Genomic DNA, 23,255 nt, shown 5'->3' on the forward strand with positions numbered 1-23,255 from the left:
CAAAGTGTTTTACACTGTAGAATACCGTAGAGCAGGGGTCTCAAAGTCAAATTAGCTTGGGGCCACTGCTGATATTGTCATCTCATAGGAGGGCCACATCAGCATTCAAGTACTAAAAGTGCAGTATTTCTGCAAATGTTTTGCCTGTGGAAATGGCCCAGAGGCCAGCAGTTTGAGACCCCTCCTCTTGAGGCTTTGTACATGGATAACACTCTTTTTTACTTTTTTTTTTTACTTAACTTTTTTAACCACATGTTATGCAAATATGGATGTCCATTAAAATGTCTGACGTGAAAGGGTTTAAGGGTTGGTCAAGATTTTTAAAGACTCATCTCAAAACCATACTCACTTGTACCACTCACTTGTACTGCCATCTGTACTCTAAATGTACGTTAAAGAATTTTATACCATGGTCTGGGGGAATACTCGATTCTGATTGGCTGCAGGGTGTCCATTAACCCCTGATAGATAGACACTAATGGACCACATATGGACTACTAAGTAGTTCTAGTCAAATTGACTGTTCACAGCTGTAAATCAGTGCACTAGCTGGCGTATCAAATCTGAATATTTTATTTCCAACACTGAGTGCAGTCTGTCAGTCCTTCAGTATCCTCTGAACACCACAGGTGGCGACTGTAACACACAAGCTGCAGAAAGCACACTTCCCCTCTAAACTAACTGATACGCGAATAAGCTCACATCCTGTTCGCTGCTCAGCTCTCTACTTCAGGCTGCAGCCACAGTAACGTTACACACGGCCGATCATTTGTTCGTGAAAATCTTAATATTGATTTGGGGACAATGACATGACTGGTTAGCTAGCTGGTCTTGTTAGCTAGCATGCTGTCAAATTATATTTACTGTTTGTCAACCGTACGCAATATTATTTGAATCTTGCTAGCAGAGCGTTAGCTTTCTGGCTCATCGCTCAGCGGACTAGAACATCTCCCGCTGCCAAGTCGTATCTATGGTCCATCCTATTTACTGGAGGAGTGAACACCGCTTCCGTTACATAAGAACCTTACGGGAGGGAAATGATTGTTCCAGGTTTTAGTCAAACCCTCAGGCGTTACCAGGGAAACTTATTTATGGCTCATGAAAAACTTTATATTTTGATTGCAAAATGCATGGACATATAAATAAATGGTCTTAATTTATTTTCTTTGGTAAGTGACCATGGTATAAGTGGGATAATGCCCTTCGAGGTGTCCATAAACAGGAGTTAATGGACTTCACTACACGTCGGACGGTTCTTAGGTCTCTGCGTCGTCCATTAACTCCTGTTTATGGACACTTAATCGGGCATTATCCCTTACATCATTCACTGTAATCATTCCTCCACTCCTCCTCTCTCATTCCATTTAGCTAAAGCTAATGGGTTCTTGAGATTGTTCTTCATGGTGGCCTTGGTAGAAGGGCATTTATTTACACAACTCCTCCTGAGGAGCAGTTAGCTCGCTAATAAGCCTGCTGTTGCCTGGTTGCTGAAGAACTGAAAACCTAGTAAAAGTGTAGCTTGCTTGAACTAAGCCACCAAATGGCTAACATGATGTTAAAGACCAGTTGGACCAAACTGAACAGACTACAAGATGGTATGACTCTATAAATATGGATAAGAATAGCTACAGTGATTTTCACTTTGATGTTTTTACTTTAACTAGACTACCTATGAATCCTGAATCACCATATCCTGCCCTACCAGCAGCCTTAATAGGGCACTAGATTTTCCACGTGAGGGTCAGTTTACCCATTATCATGTGTCCTATTCAGTCTGGGAAAACAGCTGTCAACTATCTTCTCTGGATCCAGACCATCATTGTCTGGTCTTAAATATAACCCTGATGATGTCATAGTGATGTCAGGGTTGTCTCTATGGAAGCAAATCTGTTCCATAATTCAAATTAAAATGGATTAACAGAAATGCTTTTTCATTTTCAGAATATAGCTGCATTTTTGACTCATAAATAAAATGAGTAATTAATCATCCAAATTGCATTTTCACTTTCTTCTTCAAGACTGCTCATTTTGTAACTTAATTAAAATGATAAAGAAATTTGCATTTGAGATTTAATTTCGGACGGTCGCTATCGTCGGAGGGGGGGAACGGACGGACGCTGGCTCGTCAACCTCACCCGCTACAAAGCAGCTACCACTGAAAATGAGTAGAGTGGCGCTGAGCTAGCAATATAGGGGCGCAGGGCCGCTGTTCCACCGTCTGGGGAGAACCCTGCTATTCCGTATGTGTTCAGTATACTGGATTACAAGATTTTTATAAATATTTAACTGTCATGTGTCATCACAGTAACAGCCTTACATACCTTAGCAGCTGTAAACACTCATTCCCAAACATTATAAAATCCATCATGTGGTTTGATGCCGACCTGCTCCCTGAACATATAAGGACTAGATAATAGGGGTGGAACCAAAAAAAGGGTTCATCAAAAAAATCCGTCCCGTTCGGTACGCTTGACACGGTTTGGGGCGCGCATGTACCGTTCGGTACACGTGCAGCTACTTTTTCTCATTTACTAACGAGGCGAAGCGTGTACACTCCAGAGCAGCAGGTGGTAGTACAGAGCTGGATGCCAACCGCAAGTAAACAAGAAGAAGACGCGAAGCGGTGTAGCAGATAGTAATAGAGCAGGGGTCACCAACTACATTTGTCGGAGGGCCAGAATTTTACTGGACACTCACCTTGGGGGCCGGACCCCCAAAAAATTGAAATAAAAATATAATTTTGGCATAAAATTATCACTTAATGTTTATTTGTTTATATTTTTTCATTTCATTACAAAACTGAAGGCATTTTTAGCCTTTATGAGTCAGGCTCCTATCACTTGTACCACAGTCAACCACCAGGAGTGATAGAGATACTTTGTCTCAATTCAAGTAAACTTTATTTATAGAGCACTTGAAAAACAAACAGATGAAACAAAGTATCGATATAGGGCTGTCGTCCCTGGCTTCAGCGCTAATACAGTTTCAGTTAGTGGAAGGAAAAGGCCTCTTAACACAGGTAGGCTAAAATGGCACTCTCAAAGGCCATGAAACGAAAAGTTGACGCGGAAAACAGATCCTTTAATGACGAATGGACTGAAAAGTACGCATTTATCATGCCAACCTTCAGAAATCCGTTACCTGTGTGCCTCATTTGCAACGAAACTGTTGCTGTTGCTAAAGAATATAATCTGCGCCGTCACCACAACACTAAACACACAAATTTCAAGGATTCATATCCTGAGCAGTCAGAGGCCCGAAAGAGAAAAATTGCCACATTGAAATCTGCGTACTCCTGTGCAAGTGGCATTATTACTCGAGCTTTAACTGATCAAGAGAGAGCAACGTGTGCATCAATGCAGGCTGCCTGGGTGCTTTGCAAACATAATCGACCTTTCACAGAAAGTGAGGTTTTCAAGGAGTGCATGGTCACAGTTCTGGAGGAACTTGCCCCCGACAAATCCATGGACAGAATTATTGCAGCTGTCAAACAAATACCTCTCTCTGCTTCAACTGCCGCGCGTCGTGTACACGTCTTGGCAGAGCATGTCCAGCAAGTTGTCATTGAAGGGATCAAGGAAGCCAAATACATTTCGTTGGCCATTGATGAATCCACGGACAATACGGATATCTCACAGTTGTGCGTTTTTGTCAGATTCTTTGATGGCAAAGATTTCCGAGAGGAGCTGCTGGCATTGCTTCCGCTGGAGGACAACACCACTGCTGACATCATCTTCGGAAAACTGGAGGATTTTTTTAAAAGTCATGGATTGTCCTTTGATAAAATCAACCTGATAGTGACAGATGGAGCACCTGCTATGATTGGCAAAAACAAGGGTCTGGTGAGCAGAATAAAGACTGTCGCTCCTAAAACTAACGCGCTTCACTGCATTATCCATCAAAGTGTGCTGTGCGCAAAGCTAAGTGGGGAGCTCAAAGAGGTGATGGAGAAAACAATGAAAATTATCAACCACATCAGAGGAACCTCAAGCACACAGCATCGCCTGTTCCGCAAATTTGTGCTCGAATCCGAGGCTTCTCATGATGACCTGTTACTCCACAATGACGTGCGCTGGCTCAGTAAGGGCAAAGCACTGGAGCGCTTCGTTGAACTCAGTGCCCAGGTAGTGGAGTTTTTGAAACAAAGCAAAGCAAAAGCGGCAGCTGACCATCTCCGCACCATGCAGGACAGCGAATATATGTCCAACGTTGCATTTTTGACAGACATTTTCTCGCATTTGAATGCACTTAATCTCCAGCTGCAAGGAAAAGAGAAATCAGTGGTGGATCTGGTGGAAAAACTCGATGCGTTTGGGAACAAACTTGACCTTTTTAACGCAGATTTGTTGTCGGGGAGGCTGTTGCATTTCAGCACACTGAAGAAGGTGGGACAAAGCCACGTAACAGACAGGATGAAGAAATTCATCACACAATTAAAAGACAACTTCTCCTCCAGGTTCGATGACTTTTTAATTCCCAGGGATGTCATTGGATTTGTGCGTGATCCTTTCAGCATCAACCCAAGTGGAGAATTCTCCACAAACGCAGTGAAAATGATGTCTTTGGACGAAGCGGCCATTCAGAGCGAGCTGGCTGAAATCCAGGCCGCCGGGGACCTGAAGGCTGCTCTCCGTGGTGCTGAAAACCTGGGCGCATTTTGGTTGTCCTGTCCCGAGGAGTATGGTACATTGAAGACGCTGGCTATGTATGTGCTCACCATGTTCGGTTCGACGTACACCTGTGAGGCTGCGTTCTCCAAAATGAACAACATAAAAACACATGAGAGGAACCGGCTGTCACACCAGTCCTTGGAGGACTCTTTGCGCATAAGTCTGACAGCGGCCAAGCCTGATGTAAAAAAGTTGGTGTCAGAGGGGAAATGTAATTTTAGCCATTGAGCAGTGTGAGTAACCTATTTCAGCCTTGTGATTTGAAATCGCTATAGCCCACTTAACGTTTTATTTGATGTGCAAACATTATTTGTAACCTGTTTTTGTTCGGATACCAGGTTAGTATTTATTTACCATGCTATTTTAAGTTATGCCAGCCAGTTGGTTTTCTCTCCTTTTTTTGTACGGAGAAGTCTGGTTTGAAGTTTGTTGAGACTTTGAAATAAAAACCAAACGTTAAGTAGGGGGCATAAGGAAAAGTTATGTGTGGAAAATAACAAGAACTGTGTGAAACAATAAATGTAAAAAAAAAAAAAAAGTGGAGCGAGTTTGTCCTCATTTCGGAATAAAGCCTAAATAGAGTCATAATTGGTGGGGATTACTGATAGTTAAGAGTCTCAGTCGTTGTTGCTATTTTCAGTTGCTTTAATAGTGTGGACCACATGATATATTCTCCTCTTTTTTTTTTCTCCTCACAATTTTCGAATCCAGTCGCGGGCCGGATTGAACGGTTCGGCGGGCCGGATTCGGCCCGCGGGCCGCCAGTTGATGATCACTGTAATAGAGTATATCTGGGTCAGCTGTGGGGACGTTTGTGGGCGTGGCGAGTGGAAAAGAGTCAGAGCTAGAAGATGCGCCAGCAGCACTGTATAGGTCTGCTGTATGGGACCACTTTGCATTTAGAGTGACCTACGATGACGGCGGTATGAACGTTTTTGACAAAAGTGTGACAGCGTGCAGGCATCTGGCCACACGTGTTGTTCATGCCAACAGTAACACGACTAACATGTCAGCTCATCTGTGAAGATATCATCCCGGTGATACAACTGGCAGCGCAAGTTGGAAAGAGAGAGAGTAGACAGGACAACTTCTGCTCCACGCAGCTTTTAAACAGCCTTACAGTGACGAGTCAGACGGGGCAACAAGTATAACGAAAGGAATGGGGTAAGTGGGGTGAGATATGCAGCCTTTTGCCGTGGTGGAGGGTGCGGGATTTGTTTGTATGATTAAAACACTCGAGCAACGATATGAAAATAAATGAAAATGTTGGAACTATCAATATCACCTCTCTTGCAGTGCCAGAATCTACCTACTCGACTGTCACAATGATGTATCAAATGTCAGACTGCCTCATTCTTTTAAGTTTTAAACTGACCATACAAGACTTGATTGACTTTCCTAACAATAAATGTATACCGAAACGAACCGAAAACCATGACCACAAAACCGTGATTTGAAGTGGATTTTGTGAACTGTTCCACCCCCACTAGATAATGTTTAGAATCAAAAGAGAAAAGTTAAAGACATTGTTTTTGGTTCGTCTGTGTTTCCTGAATGTATCCGTATGTGTGTGAATGTGTAAGAGATACATTAACTTGTAGCACTTTGTGGAAGGAGCTTTATAAAGTTCACTCCATTTACCTGTATTACTTCATGAGGCTGAGCTGCCACATCCAATATGGGTGCAACGTCGATGTATGGTTCAGCACTGATACGTTAGAGCATTTGCGCACTGGAAAGGAATGTGTGGCTGATTTTACCAAGCAAATGCGAACCATGGCTGGCTTGACCGCAATACAGAACTGGACATGGTGGTGATTTCCCCGCTGTTTCTGAAAACATGTACCACAGTCTATCCTACCAGCACAGCCTTCAGTCTCTCCTCTTGCTCCAGCGTGTAATATGCACACTGCCACCCCCTAACGTAGATGCGTAGCACGGTCGGTCAGACTCGGCGCTGAAGAAGAACAGAGGCCGCTGACGTCACTGTCCTGCGCCACTTGGGATTGTGAATTCAAATTGAATTTTGGAACATTTTTTGCAGGGGGCGGGCTTGAAAACGAAAAAGCAGTTTTCTTTTTAGTCATGTGACAAAATGAGCAGTCTTGAAGACGAAAATGAAAATCAGTTTGGATGATTTATTACTCATTTTATTTGCGAGTCGCGTAATGCAGCAATGACCTTCAAATGAAAAAGCATTCCTGCTAATGCATTTTAATTTTCAAATTTGACATTTCAAATTGAATTTTGGTACCTATTTGCTGGGGCATCTTTTAAAAATTAAATCTCAAATGCAATTTTCTTTATCAATTTAATTAAGTTACAGCATAAGCGGTCTTGAAGAAGAAAATGAAAATGCAATTTGGACGATTAATTACTCATTTTATTTATGTGTCAAAAAATGCAGCTATATTCTGAAAATGAAAAAGCATTTCTTTTAATCCATTTTAATTTGAATTATGGAACAGATTCGCTTCCATATGTCTCAGCTTGGACTGGTAGATTTAAAAGTGAAAACTTGAGTACCTATAGTAAGCCTCTAACTCTAACTTTTCCCAGACAACAAATTACGTCTTGCCGACGTCGGGGCGCGTGTTCCTGCCCGACATAAAGTGCATCGGCGAGATGTCTTATGGAGATCGGTAGCTAATAGGCAAGATGTCGGGAAGACGTCGGCATTAGAATTATCACCGATCGTGAGCCAACGTAAACCAAATGATCGCCGACCGTGAGCCAACGTAAACCCGAGCTAATTATTAGGCTATGACCTATGCGGCACGATCCCACTAGAGCGAGGAAAGCATTCGCTCACCCCGCTCTCCCATTGACTTGACACCGGAACAGCTGATTTTCGGCTGCATCACTGGAAACGCCACAGCATGCTTGAAAATCAGCTGTTCCAAAGTTAAGTCAAAGGGAGCGAAGCGTCTGAATGGTTTTCACCGCTCTAGTAGGATCCCACCGTTATATTAGGTCTTATTGATTTGTTTAGGCTAACTGCTATCAGATTATGTTCCAAGGACACAAGAGTTACCAGGTTTTATTACAAAAAAGTTTAAACTGAAACTAAGTGATTGTTTATGTGTAGGGTGTATTTCATGCACAATCTGACAACCTGGGAAATGTCAGTAACATGGTCTTGCAAATTAGGGTACAGGAGATTTCCAGGAGAAATTACAAAACAGGAGGGCACTGGGAGATGACCGTGAATATTTATTTTTACTTCGTTTTTGCAAAAGTAGTATCAAAACATTTATTTTAACACACTCACACATGGGGGTGGTTGCTCGTTTTTTTTTTTGTTTGTTTGTTTTTGTGATTTAACTTAACTAAATCAATGTCTAAACATCCTTGAGGTTAAGAGGGGAAGAAAGAGAGAAATAGAGTGGGTTAGTATTACTATAACTCATGATCAGTGGCAGCTGGTGAATTTTTTGTGATTTTCACATACAAACGAAGCACTCTGATGCATTCTGACAAAATAATAAAGACACAAGTTAACATTCTCTCCCTGTGTCTGTATGTGTGTTTGTGAGTGAGAGAGAGAGAGACAGAGAGAGGGAATGTGATTCTAAAATGGGTGAGTGTGTTACGGCCAATTTATTGTGTTGGTAACTTCACTCATAAATATACATACATACAATATATGTGAGGGCCGCTGAAAACCAGTGTCCATCCTCACGGGAAGGGGGGATGGGGTTGGACTGTGAGGGCCACTGTAACCCAGTGTCCTCACGGGAAGAAACTCCCTCCAAAATAGTCAGTCAGTTTAAAAGAAAATAGTCAGTCAGATCAAAAGAAAAATAGTCAGTCAGTTAGTCAGTTCAGTCCAGTCAATTATTTTGCTCGCCTCGCCTTTGCCGCCCCCCATTCCTCTCCCTGCTCAGCTGCAGCCAGTTTCTCACTGTCATTTCGACATCAGCCTCAGTGGAGTTTTGTTGGGCAAGATCTTTTAACACAGCACCTAAACAAAAAAAATAAAGCAACAGGGGGAAAAAATAAGGCAGTAGCACAAAAGTCTATATATTCGTTTGATTGTTTCTATAAAGAAAATTAAGAAAAGTCAGAGCATTTTACAAAAAAACAAAAAAAAACTTAAGACAACTGGTTGAGAATAGTGTGAGGACAGTATATAAATGAGAACAACTGATATAAATACAGACACCACATATGGGTTGAATAGGGAAAGAATGTTGCTTCAACACATTGTAGGACTTACTCAGGAGTACGTGATGAATAGGCCTTGATTTAAGGCCTGTCTTCTGTCCCCTACCACACCAGTTCAGCTGGGTTGAAAGACGCTGATGAAATATCTTTGTACAGATTCTCCAGACTGTTTCTTTTAGATTCTTTCCACCAGACAATGACAGTTTAGTTATCTGTAAAGTAAAAGTTAAATTTGACTAACTCCATTTCACAACCTGCTGTATTACATTGTCTTTGAAGCACTGCTCTCCCATGCCCACATCCATGGTTGAAGTGCCCTTGAGCAAGGAACCTAACCCCTCACTGCTTCCCAAGCGCCACTGTAACAGGCAGCTCACTGCTCTGGGTTAGTGTGTGCTTCACCTCACTGTGTGCTCTGTGTGCTTCACTAATCACGGATGGGATAAATGCAGAGATCAAATTTCCCTCACGGAATCAAAAGAGTATCTATACTCTATGTATAGGTGTCTTATCTGACGATAAATCAGGGCGTTTGTGCTTTAGAGATAGACACAGACGGGACATACCACTTTCTTCTTAAAGGTACTATCGGTCCGAAGCTTTGACACACTGGGAGAGAAATAAATCATGGGCACGGCCTGGACAGTCACAGTCTTCCTGCTCATCCAGCCTTGTCTTTAAAGCAAGTGCCAAAAACAAACTGCATTAAGGGTGACTCTACAAGAAGAACTGTTTTAGCTTCATAAAAAAATAGCTGCGGTTTTTACAGTGCAATTATACTACAATACAGTGCAGTACTTTAATGTCTAAAATACTGCATTTCTGCAGTAGACTACTATGCAGTACAATGCAGTTTTGTCATGTCCAAAATACTGTATGTCCGGCATAATAACTGCAAATATTTCCTCCAAAACTGCAGTTGACACTTGAAGTAAGGGCTTTAATAATTATATCTGGGGTATGCGATAGGTGAGGTACCCTAACCTAACACTGGGAGCATGTGTGTGCGTGCGCGCGAGAGAAACAAGATGAGTGTGTGTGATGAGTTTTTTGCTGTATTTGCTCACTTGCGATTTTACATGAATTAGTTTACTATTTAAAATGTCCACAACTTAACATCATATTGTCATCAATGTATACGTTGCCTTGTGTCGGCTACGCTCGCTGGTGTTAACAGCTGGATGTTTTCGGCTCAGATGTTGAATCATCGTTGCGCCAACTTTAATTCTGAAAGTGGTGTGTGTGTCAGTATTATCAGTGCGTGTGAAACATTAAACCCTGAGCTGAGCATCTGTTTGATCTTTAGAGTTATCATTAATTAGAGACATGCAGAGGCCAACATTCACATACAGTATGTTAACAATAGGCTATTTACCCGGCCCTGTTCTGTTACAAGTATGTCTAGGTGGGCTATGGGATAGAAAATGTTGAGAACCCCTGGTTTAGGCTAAATAATTGTGATTTCAATTTTGACCTAAATTATGGTTATTATTCCATTATTGAGCAGCACAGCAACAAAAACGGCAACAGCACAGCTGAGGTGTACAATACATCCAGTAAAAAACAATAGCTGTTGGGAGCAACTGTACATTGCTGTGAAACAGACACACATAGTAAATGTAGGGAACAAACAGGGATATACATTTTGATTAAATAAGGGACTGGTGAAGCAGTGGATTTTATTATGTAAGGTAATGTTTGAGTAGTAAGCTAGTTAGATCCATCTGCTCATATATTGTGTTCCTGATGACAAACTTCACATGACTGAGACCAAAGTGAACTTCAGCTAAGAACCACATTATAGATTACATATTAGGGTGATGATGGTCAAGGTTTTACTGTGTACCTGTGTTGGAGCTGTACACTGGACAGGATCAGGAATGTGCGTGGTACTGAACATGGGGAGCATTAGTTTATAGACAATTTGAGGACCCTGCAATCAATACATAATATGACAAATATGTATTAGACCAGGTTGTGATCTAGACTACTGTGCAATGTGAATGTAGAAGATGTTTTTGTGAATGTACCGGGTAAAACTTTAGTTTAAAAGCATAATTATGTCCGAAGCGCCACCTTTAAGCTTGAGGTATCAGTGTCTCTACACATAAACTCGAGCATTGAGAACACTTTGTACACATAGTTTACTAAAAGGGAGGTTGTGAACAAGATTCAAAAGAAGTGCTGAACTTCACCTCTGCTATCATGACTCTCCCTGCTATGGCCAGCGAAGTGGCAAGCTAATTATGCTAACGTTAACGCTAGCTACCTACCTAACGTTTGCTGAAAACACATCCTGTTAAAGCATTTTTTAATCACAACAGACGTCATAGAATACAATATCTGATCAAAAACACTTCTACAATGAGTTTACTTACGTGTTATCCTTTAAGTTAGCCATATACAGTATGAAAGCGGCTAACGTAACCACACATCTTGTGTAACGCTAACCGTTAACGTTAACCTTAACGTATCTCCAAACAGTTATCCTAAACCGGATTAGTCTATGCATTCTACCAAATATCATATCATATCATATATCATCATATAAATTATGGCATACGGATTTTACACAAGCTCAACATACCTTCGTCCTTATGCCGACTTGTCGCTGGATGTAGACTAACGGTTGTGTAGATAGGCAGCCAAAAGCACTTTTGGAAGGAAAAAAAAAGAAAGAAAAAAACAAGCGGGATCGGCAAAAAGGTTCCTCACGGTTCCTCTGCCGATCTACGGAGTGCGCATGCATGTTGGAGCGGCATAGACTCATTCCGCCGATGGTTTACCCACCTAAACTGACAAGTTGTATTTGGCGTGCAGGGGGGAAAAAACCCTGCCGACACTTTGCCGCTGGTGCCCTCCAATTGCCGACGTCGGTAAGACCGACCGTGCTGTCTGGGTTACTTTCATAAAGTAAAAGTAAAACCATGTCCACCCTAACCACTAAAAACATTTGCTTTATCTTATTTGAATTCATTGTGTGGACATAGAAAATAGGTTTGAAGACCAATGTGTTAAGTGTTTAAATATGCACTCTTTTTAGATATAATAATATTAAGAAGTGTTAACAGTGATACTGCTGCTAACGATGACGAAGATGATGGGTTTGTTGCACTGCTGTGGGTTTTATCAAAATATAATTAGGATGTAGGATGTCTCGTAGCATTTCTCTTCTTTTCCCCTTAAAGCAAATAAACTGTTAATTGTAGTCTTATTTTTTTATTATGTGTTTTATAAATGGGAAGTGAAATGCTTTATTGCACGTTTGAAGTTTGCGTAATAGCACATGGATGTTCCATAGCACTACTGGCAAAACATCCTCTGGACAGATGAATCCCAAGTTGAGTTGTTTGAGAGGAACACGCAACACGCTGTGTTGGGCACAGCACACCATCATCAAAACTAGGGCTGAACGATATATCATTATCATATCTATATCTAGATATGAACATTCAAGATATTAATATCGAAAAAGAAACGATATAAACGATATAGATTTCCCCCGCTTGCCCTGCATGTACAGCTCAGGCGGTCACAACAAACATCATTCTTACGATTGCCCTTGAATGCACCACTAAGGCCAGCCAACTACAGACCTCATTTCATGCTTGCTGTGGATCGACAGCTGAAGCCAACCAATTACAAACATATGAGGGTGTGAGTGAGGGAGACGGAGACGCACACACACACAGTGTTGCCAACTTGGCAACTTTCTCGCTAGATTTAGCGACTTTTCAGACCCTCTTAGCGACTTAATTTCTAAAAAGCAACTAGTGACAAATTTAGTGACTTATTTAGATCATCAGGGGAAAGACGAGAAATATATTTATTTGTAATTCTCCTGCTGCTCAGAGTCATCGCAGTCCACAGCTCCTCTGCAGCAGTGCTGGGGTCTCTCCCCTCCCGAGCGGCTGCGCAGGCAGCAGGTCAGTGTGTCGTGGGCTGGCTGGGGTAGCAGGGGCAGACGCTGCGGCCGCTCGCTCTGTCGATTTGAGCCCGGATAGCTGCTGTTTACTCTGTTGATCCGTTAATTCTCTGACTTCTTTCTAGATTCCACTGTTACTTTACCGATAACCTGAAGCCACTGAATCTTCACTTTCACTCTTTCTCTCCAGATTAGGATGTCATCGTTCATCTTGTAAAAATGCGGTTAGTTCGTTTGATCTTCTCCTTCCCTTTACTGTTGTTACTTCAAATATATTTGTCTCTGTAGTGAGTTTGTGATAATTTGGCAATGATTTCTCTATCAAAATAATCTCTTTATTTTTCAAAAAATACTTGGTTTTCACTGAACCCGTAGTCATATTGTATCATATCGATATCAAGATATCTGGCATGAATATCGAGATATGAAATTTTGTCCATATCGTTCAGCCCTAATCAAAACCTCCCAATTGTGAAGTATGGTAGAGGGGGCATCATGGTTTGGGGCTGCTTTGCTGCCTCAGGGCCTTGACAGATTGCTATCATTGATGGATAAAAAATAAATTCCCAAGTTTATCAAGATGTTCTGCAGGAAAACTTAAGGCCATCTGTTGAAACCCAGCAGGTGATGCAACAGGACAACAGGCCAAAGCACAGAAGTAAATCAACAACAGAATGGCTTCAACAGAAGAAAATACTCTTCTAGAGTAGCCCAACCTGATTAAGATGCTGTGGCATGACCTCAAGAGAGCAATTCTCACCAGACATCCTGAGATGTCTAAAGAGCTTATACAAACCCCAATTCCAATGAAGTTGGAACGTTTTGTAAAACTTAAATAAAAACAGAATACAATGATTTGCAAATCCTTTCCGATTTGAATTCAGTTGAATATGCGACAAAGACAAGAGATTTAATGTTCAAACTGATAAACTTTATTGTTTTTGTGCAGACATACTCATTTTGAATTGGATGTCTGGAACACGTTCCAAAATAGCTGGGACAGGGGCATTTTTACCACTGTGTTACATCACCATTCCTTTTAACTGGGAAAGTTGAGGAATGCTTTAAAAACACCTGTTTGGAACATTCCACAGGTGAATCGGTTAATTGAGTGGCGAGGTTCACCACTTTGTGAACAACTGCGTGAGCAAATAGTCTTACAGTTTAAGAAGAACATTTCTCAATGTACAGTTGCAACAAATTGAGGGATTTCATCATCTACAGTCCATAATGTCATCAAAAGATTAAGAGAATCTGGAGAAATCTCTGCATGTAAGAGGCAAAAACCAACATTTAATGTCCGTGACCTTTGATCCCTCAGGCAGCACTGCATTAAAAACCGACATCATTCTGTCAAGGATATTATCACATTCGTACCACTTGAAACTCTACAATGCAAAGCGAAAGCCCTATATCAACAACATCCAGAGATGTCACCAGCTTCTCTGGGCTCGAGCTCATCTGAGATGGACTGAATCAAAGTGGAAAAGTGTGCTGTGGTCTGACAGGTCCACATTTCAAATTGTTTTTGGAAATCATGGACATTGTGTCCTCCGGGCCAAAGAGGAGAAGGACCATCCACACTGTTATCAATGCCATCCATCCATCCATTTTCTTCCGCTTGGGGTTTGTATATTCTTCAGTATTTAAGAACCTAGCAGCACAACTGCACTGATTGCTTATTGGGAAATGACCAACCCACAAGGCTTTATTAATGATGAATAGTTTATATGGTGAATAATTTTACTTTTAATACTGGAGTGCAAGATGCACTTAATACTTGCATACATTTAATTAAACTTGTACTTTAACTTAAATGTCCTATAAACAAACACAAAACCTGCACATTTTCTTTATCATAATGTCCATTGCTGCATCACCTTTATTTGTCCATTTAAGTGCCTGTCTATAAGACCTGGCTCCAGAAAAGAACAGTCAGCTCTCACAGGACTTAGCCTAGGAGTTTTTAAAATGCAAAACAACTTAATAAACAGTGATTTATAATCCAAATCTCTTTATATTAAGGTTATTGTAATGAGTATTGGTTAATAAGGCCCTTACAAGTCCTTTTAAAAAATGTTGTGTAGTAATAGCATAATGGACTTATTTACTCTTATATTATGAGTCATTTGTAAGCAATTTATAAGTGCTTAAGTTGGTATAAGAACATTGATAAAAGTCTCTTGGATTTATTCTAAAAGTTTATAACAGCATTGCAAACAAATGTTTGAGTGTAACTTAATAAATGACCTATTATGTTGTTGTTCATTATTTACTAAGCTTTTTTGGTTGTTTTATTGAGATTAATACATAAATTGATATGCATTTATTAACAACTAACTATAATCTAACTAAGTGTTTATGATGCTATTTTAAATGTTTTTATATAGTCTCAATGTTAATGAGCATCTTATAAGGACTTACAAGGGCTTTAAATAACACTCATTACATGGTCCTTAATATAAAGCATACACAATTTTATTTAAAAAAAGATTTCACTAGAAACATCTGGCAAGCCAAACTGATCCTTATGCTGGGCTAACTTTGACCCATGGGCTCCACTTTGGACAGCCCTGTTCTAGAATATGGGGATGTTTAGGTAGAGAATTATTAGTTCTTATTCTACCACGCTATCTATCTATCTATCAATCAATCAATTTTTATTTGTATAGCGCCAATTCATAACAAACTAAACTGTCCAAATTTAGCAGGTCTAAACCATAATCAACACAACTGATTAATTTATTTAAAGAGACCATCTGGTTGGGTTGAGAGAAAGAATTTTGGAAACACTTTATATTAAGGTACACATATTCGCCATTAACTAGGTCAGTGATCATCAACTGGCGGCCCGCGGGCCGAATCCGGCCCGCCGAACCGTTCAATCCGGCCCGCGACTGGATTCGAAAATTGTGAGGAGAAAAAAAAAAGAGGAGAATATATCATGTGGTCCACACTATTAAAGCAACTGAAAATAGCAACAACGACTGAGACTCTTAACTATCAGTAATCCCCACCAATTATGACTCTATTTAGGCTTTATTCCGAAATGAGGACAAACTCGCTCCACTTTTTTTTTTTTTTTACATTTATTGTTTCACACAGTTCTTGTTATTTTCCACACATAACTTTTCCTTATGCCCCCTACTTAACGTTTGGTTTTTATTTCAAAGTCTCAACAAACTTCAAACCAGACTTCTCCGTACAAAAAAAGGAGAGAAAACCAACTGGCTGGCATAACTTAAAATAGCATGGTAAATAAATACTAACCTGGTATCCGAACAAAAACAGGTTACAAATAATGTTTGCACATCAAATAAAACGTTAAGTGGGCTATAGCGATTTCAAATCACAAGGCTGAAATAGGTTACTCACACTGCTCAATGGCTAAAATTACATTTCCCCTCTGACACCAACTTTTTTACATCAGGCTTGGCCGCTGTCAGACTTATGCGCAAAGAGTCCTCCAAGGACTGGTGTGACAGCCGGTTCCTCTCATGTGTTTTTATGTTGTTCATTTTGGAGAACGCAGCCTCACAGGTGTACGTCGAACCGAACATGGTGAGCACATACATAGCCAGCGTCTTCAATGTACCATACTCCTCGGGACAGGACAACCAAAATGCGCCCAGGTTTTCAGCACCACGGAGAGCAGCCTTCAGGTCCCCGGCGGCCTGGATTTCAGCCAGCTCGCTCTGAATGGCCGCTTCGTCCAAAGACATCATTTTCACTGCGTTTGTGGAGAATTCTCCACTTGGGTTGATGCTGAAAGGATCACGCACAAATCCAATGACATCCCTGGGAATTAAAAAGTCATCGAACCTGGAGGAGAAGTTGTCTTTTAATTGTGTGATGAATTTCTTCATCCTGTCTGTTACGTGGCTTTGTCCCACCTTCTTCAGTGTGCTGAAATGCAACAGCCTCCCCGACAACAAATCTGCGTTAAAAAGGTCAAGTTTGTTCCCAAACGCATCGAGTTTTTCCACCAGATCCACCACTGATTTCTCTTTTCCTTGCAGCTGGAGATTAAGTGCATTCAAATGCGAGAAAATGTCTGTCAAAAATGCAACGTTGGACATATATTCGCTGTCCTGCATGGTGCGGAGATGGTCAGCTGCCGCTTTTGCTTTGCTTTGTTTCAAAAACTCCACTACCTGGGCACTGAGTTCAACGAAGCGCTCCAGTGCTTTGCCCTTACTGAGCCAGCGCACGTCATTGTGGAGTAACAGGTCATCATGAGAAGCCTCGGATTCGAGCACAAATTTGCGGAACAGGCGATGCTGTGTGCTTGAGGTTCCTCTGATGTGGTTGATAATTTTCATTGTTTTCTCCATCACCTCTTTGAGCTCCCCACTTAGCTTTGCGCACAGCACACTTTGATGGATAATGCAGTGAAGCGCGTTAGTTTTAGGAGCGACAGTCTTTATTCTGCTCACCAGACCCTTGTTTTTGCCAATCATAGCAGGTGCTCCATCTGTCACTATCAGGTTGATTTTATCAAAGGACAATCCATGACTTTTAAAAAAATCCTCCAGTTTTCCGAAGATGATGTCAGCAGTGGTGTTGTCCTCCAGCGGAAGCAATGCCAGCAGCTCCTCTCGGAAATCTTTGCCATCAAAGAATCTGACAAAAACGCACAACTGTGAGATATCCGTATTGTCCGTGGATTCATCAATGGCCAACGAAATGTATTTGGCTTCCTTGATCCCTTCAATGACAACTTGCTGGACATGCTCTGCCAAGACGTGTACACGACGCGCGGCAGTTGAAGCAGAGAGAGGTATTTGTTTGACAGCTGCAATAATTCTGTCCATGGATTTGTCGGGGGCAAGTTCCTCCAGAACTGTGACCATGCACTCCTTGAAAACCTCACTTTCTGTGAAAGGTCGATTATGTTTGCAAAGCACCCAGGCAGCCTGCATTGATGCACACGTTGCTCTCTCTTGATCAGTTAAAGCTCGAGTAATAATGCCACTTGCACAGGAGTACGCAGATTTCAATGTGGCAATTTTTCTCTTTCGGGCCTCTGACTGCTCAGGATATGAATCCTTGAAATTTGTGTGTTTAGTGTTGTGGTGACGGCGCAGATTATATTCTTTAGCAACAGCAACAGTTTCGTTGCAAATGAGGCACACAGGTAACGGATTTCTGAAGGTTGGCATGATAAATGCGTACTTTTCAGTCCATTCGTCATTAAAGGATCTGTTTTCCGCGTCAACTTTTCGTTTCATGGCCTTTGAGAGTGCCATTTTAGCCTACCTGTGTTAAGAGGCCTTTTCCTTCCACTAACTGAAACTGTATTAGCGCTGAAGCCAGGGACGACAGCCCTATATCGATACTTTGTTTCATCTGTTTGTTTTTCAAGTGCTCTATAAATAAAGTTTACTTGAATTGAGACAAAGTATCTCTATCACTCCTGGTGGTTGACTGTGGTACAAGTGATAGGAGCCTGACTCATAAAGGCTAAAAATGCCTTCAGTTTTGTAATGAAATGAAAAAATATAAACAAATAAACATTAAGTGATAATTTTATGCCAAAATTATATTTTTATTTCAATTTTTTGGGGGTCCGGCCCCCAAGGTGAGTGTCCAGTAAAATTCTGGCCCTCCGACAAATGTAGTTGGTGACCCCTGAACTAGGTGCTTATCAATATGCATGTAAGTAGCATACTAGCCCTTCATTAGTAATTATTAAGCATGTATTAACACCTTATTCTACATAGCCTTATTCTACCTCTATTACACAATTAAGATTTCTTTTCCTGATATTACCTCCTAATTATTGCATATTGTCTGTACATTAATGCATTGTTGTTTCTGAATAATGACGTGAATTTAAAAAAAAAACAGTGGGTTATTGGGACCTTGTAAAGGGGCAGTACCACAAGAACAGTAATTCTTTTTTTTTTTATCACTCTGAATTAGTATAGTCTATTCTTGTGGAATGCAATGCAAAACTACAAGTGGTAATATTACCCTAATAACTACAAATTAATTATTTTTAAACTCCAAATATGTTCCCTATTCTAAAGTGGGGATTTGTTCATATTTAATTCACAAGATGTTTGACCCTTATTAACCCTCATTGAAGTTGCAGACTCTTCACATTTAGTTAAGTCATTACCGCATACAACTAGCAGTTAGAAGACAGGCAGTTAGTACAAGTACCTTTATTGTAAACTGTAAACAGTCAAGCCATACATTAATCTCAACAAAAATAAAAACAAAGACTCACGTCAATGCAAATGATTCTTTCATGTTCAAGGATAACATAATTATGTCAGTGACAGTAAGCACAGCACTGAGGACAGACATGAGTCCCAATTGAAGCCAGTGCTTCAAGGTTTAGTTTCTTATCGATATTTAAAATGGCATTTACAACAGCTCAGTGCAGTGTTACATTTGTACAACCCCAACTACAAAAAAAATATCTTGTCACTGAGTTGGGACAAATCAATAAAAGGCTGTAGAAGTCGAGTTATGCTAAAGACAACAGAAGTACATTCCACAGCTGATTAGCTAACTAGCAAAATTGTACAAGGGCATTTTAGATGTGTCGGACTTCCATTACACATTCATTTCTGAACAATGCTCCATTTCAGGCTCTGGATCATGAAAATAGGACCCCAATTTGCAACTTAATATCACACAGGATATTTTTTTCAGATGTCATGCAAAAGCATGCCCAGTGGTCCATGTCTGTGTTGGTCTCCACACCACTCCACTCCACTCAATTACATCTAAGTGATCTTTCAATACGTTTTGTGTGCGGTTTCCTCTTAATCTCCATATAGTTGATTTGCAAATTCCCCAAAGTCGCTCGAGATTTTGTGCAGGTGCACCTGTTATAGGGTCAACAAAACATTCTTTGTGGTTACCAGTAATATGACTGTAACCTTCGTCCTGAAGATGATGATATGATCTCCATCCATCTGAAATGATGGAGCTTCCCTGTTGAATGTGCTTTTTTATTACGATTGGCTGAACGGTGATGAACTATCTTGAACACGGGTCTTCTCCTGTCCTCCTTAATGCCCCACATTCCAAAAACCAAGCAACTCCTGTTGCTTTCCCATCCTCTGTTGTACTGAAATTCTAATAATCATGCATAATCGATCATCATTTTTGGTATGTAGTGACATCATACAGGTCAGTAATTGTTAGACAGATCAAAGTACAATATTTAATAAGTGGTCTGCGTAGTAGAGATAGACTGATATGTTTTTTTCAGGGCCGATACCAATACCGATTATTAATAGTCAAGGAGGCCGATAACCGATATTTGGAGCCAATATTCATTTGCAGTAAAAGGGAAAATAATGGTGTCAACATTTTGTTGTGGCTTACACACACACACACTATTCTCTAGCCATCCCCTCAATGTGCCCTACTCTCTCGCTCTCTCTCTCTCTCTCTCTCTCTCTCTCACACACACACACACACACACACACACACACACACACACACACACACACTCACTTCTTACTTTTATCACTATTTCCCTATCAATATTATCCGCAACCTTGTTTCAAGTGATTAAACAGTTAAAAACACTAAATCGCCTACAGCATCTTCACTTTACTAATCAGTGTTTATCAAAGGAACAGACAGCTGCCACTGACGTATTGGGCCTCACAGTAACCTTAGTAGTCGTGAGTTGTACAGTTTCTACAGTCTGCTGAGCGTCTACAGCCAGAGAAGGAGAAAGTGGACCGGTGGGTTAACGTTACGCTAAAAGCTAATCAGCCTTCATCTCAACGTGCTTCCCTGCAATAAAACTGGACTGAATTGAGTTTATTAGGTTTTTACTCTCACTCACACATTTGGATTATTTCCATATTGATATTAGCGAGTGATTAACAGGCTCGTCTGGAGGGACTGCAAGTGAGCAGAGCTGCCGCTTATGTTAACGGGCTCACTGTAATGTTACTAGTAGTTGTGAGTTGTAGAGGACTGGGATGTTGATTACAATTTCGGGAGAGTCTGCTGCCTTAGCTTACCTTCAGAACCAAGCCCCCAGGAACAGTGCTGGGCTATGAATCCAGTTTTACGTAGTGGCTAAACTTTTTCTCCTCTCCGCTGTGTGTGTGAGCATTGTGCATGCACAGCTTTCACTACTGATTGGCTGTTACCCATGTATCGATGTTTGCAGCGGTACATGAGAATTTCTAAAACATGGAGCCACTTTGGACGGTCCTGGAGACCAATCTTTGATGGGATGAATCACAGCATACCCTGTGATCAAAATGAAGGTTAATGGCCCTTAACCCATAAACCTGATTTAAGCAAAGGCAGTGTTGGGCAGTAACGCATTATTTAGTAACGGTCCTGGTGCAACAATGTCACATTATGGTCTGGCAGTCCTTCCCCTCCTTAGACTGGACCACAAGACTTTTTTTTTTTTTTTGAGGGAATTAACGAGTAACGTAACCAATAACTTTTGAAATAAAGTAATTAGAGTAGTAACATTTAGATTATTATTAGATTATTTCAGTTACTCCTTAGTAACTTGCCCAACACTGCACAATGCCAACATCTAATCATAAAGAGATGACTACTCACCATGCTGGCTTCTTTCTGCCATATGACTTCTTCCATTTCATAACATGAGTTAGTGTTACCGTCAAGACCACACCAGCTGAGACCAAGATATTACTGAGACCAGAGAGTTCCGAGACTGAGACTAGGCCAAGACATTTGGAGGCTGAAATGGAGACAAGACCAAAACTTTTAGAGGTCAAGACCGAGACAGGACCAAGACCATATATATCAAAGGAGAATAATAACAAGACATCAAAATGTGAGATTTTTTATTAAAGTTTGCTTTTAATTGAAAGCGACAACAAAGAATCTTTGCTCTGTTGTTTTCAAAGCAGCACAATGAATGAAACAAATCTCAAATCTAAGCAAACTTGTCAGGTTTCACTTCTTAAAAAGTTCATATTATTAAGTCACAAGTCACAATAAACCTTTTATTTCAGGGAGAAAGAATGAAAAAAGTAAAGTGTTGGCAACACCTGAATTAAATGAGCGGTGTGAAAAAGCTGACATTTCAGTAAGATATTTTTTGTTAAAATTACTGAACATTGGTCTTTCCTTCATGAAATTACAACTAATTAATTAATTAATCAGGAATGGTTAAAATGAAAATGATGTCATGACAAGCCTGAACAACGTGAGGTGTTGCTTAAGACCTCAAAGGTCCAATTTCTTTCAATGAAAACTAAGATTTAAGAAGAGCTTGGTTGTGTTTCAGGAACATGAGAGACTGCAGCATTCTGTGACCTAAATGTGCAAGATGGGGTCTCATTATGATGCCTCCTCTACTAAAAACCCCCTCAACTGGTGCAGAGGATGCAGGAACTGACAGCACCTTCAGTGCCAAGTTGTGGAGTTGTGGAAATCTGTCTTGGTTTTTGTACCAGAAGACAAGTGCATTCAGTGTATCACTGTCCTGTATGGCATCACAGTATTTGCTTATCTGTGTTCTGATGCTGAAACCCTGGCCTGAGCTGCACTTTTTGTGAGCTTTGTAGTGAGTAAGGCGTGGGCATTTGACTGAAGGTGAATCACTGGATGGATCTCCATCTGTGGCTCTGCATTCTTCACCTTCACAGTCCATCAAGTTCTTAACCTCAGAGATGAAAGTGTCTGAAAAATACACGCAAATAAAAGAAACTTACTGAACTAGAAAGAAAGACACATAGCGATACAGTGTCAGCAGGTATCAAATAATTAACTCCTCTAACAACATACAGGTTGAAGATGAGGAGCACTGTGTGCTTGAGAGAGTGTGTGTGTTGTAGAGGCGGTGGTTCACGTGGGAGTGGGCGTGTGCACGTGCGGAAGTGTGTGTGTGTAAAGGTGGGCACTCACCTGTGACACAGATGAGAGGTAATTTTTGTTGACCGCTACCTACTCATTCATTCATCACTTCTTTTTTTTTTTTAAACAATCTGTTTATTGAATTTTACAAAATTAACAAACAAACAATAGTGTTCCATACGGTAAAAATTACAGATGTAAATTCAACATACCACAGAACAGATACCAACCCCCCACCCCCCTCCCTCTGGCACCTAGCCCCAACAGATGAGCACATATAGTTGAAAAATAAAGAAAAACAAACAAAAGAAAAACAAAAAAGATGGGTTGATCGAGGAAGAGAGAAAAAGGATGAATAAATAAGCAAGTAAATACATTAATAAAAGAATAGATGACATAAATCATAATAATAATAACAATAATAATAGTAATACTAAAAGTATTAGTAAGTGGGAAAGGCCATACACCAAACAGGGCAGTTAAGGCATTGGGAGACACATCCCTTCCAATTACCTTGGATAAAGTACTAAAGATCTCAGACCAAAATCCAGCCAGAGAGGAACAGCTCCAAAACATATGTGAATAATTTGCTGTGGCTTGTTGACATCGTTCGCATAGGGGAGACACTGTATCAAATATTCTTGCAAGCCGAGCTTTAGTGTAGTGAG

Source organism: Acanthopagrus latus, chromosome 15 (assembly GCF_904848185.1).
Source record: "Acanthopagrus latus isolate v.2019 chromosome 15, fAcaLat1.1, whole genome shotgun sequence".
Taxonomy (NCBI): Eukaryota; Metazoa; Chordata; class Actinopteri; order Spariformes; family Sparidae; genus Acanthopagrus; species Acanthopagrus latus.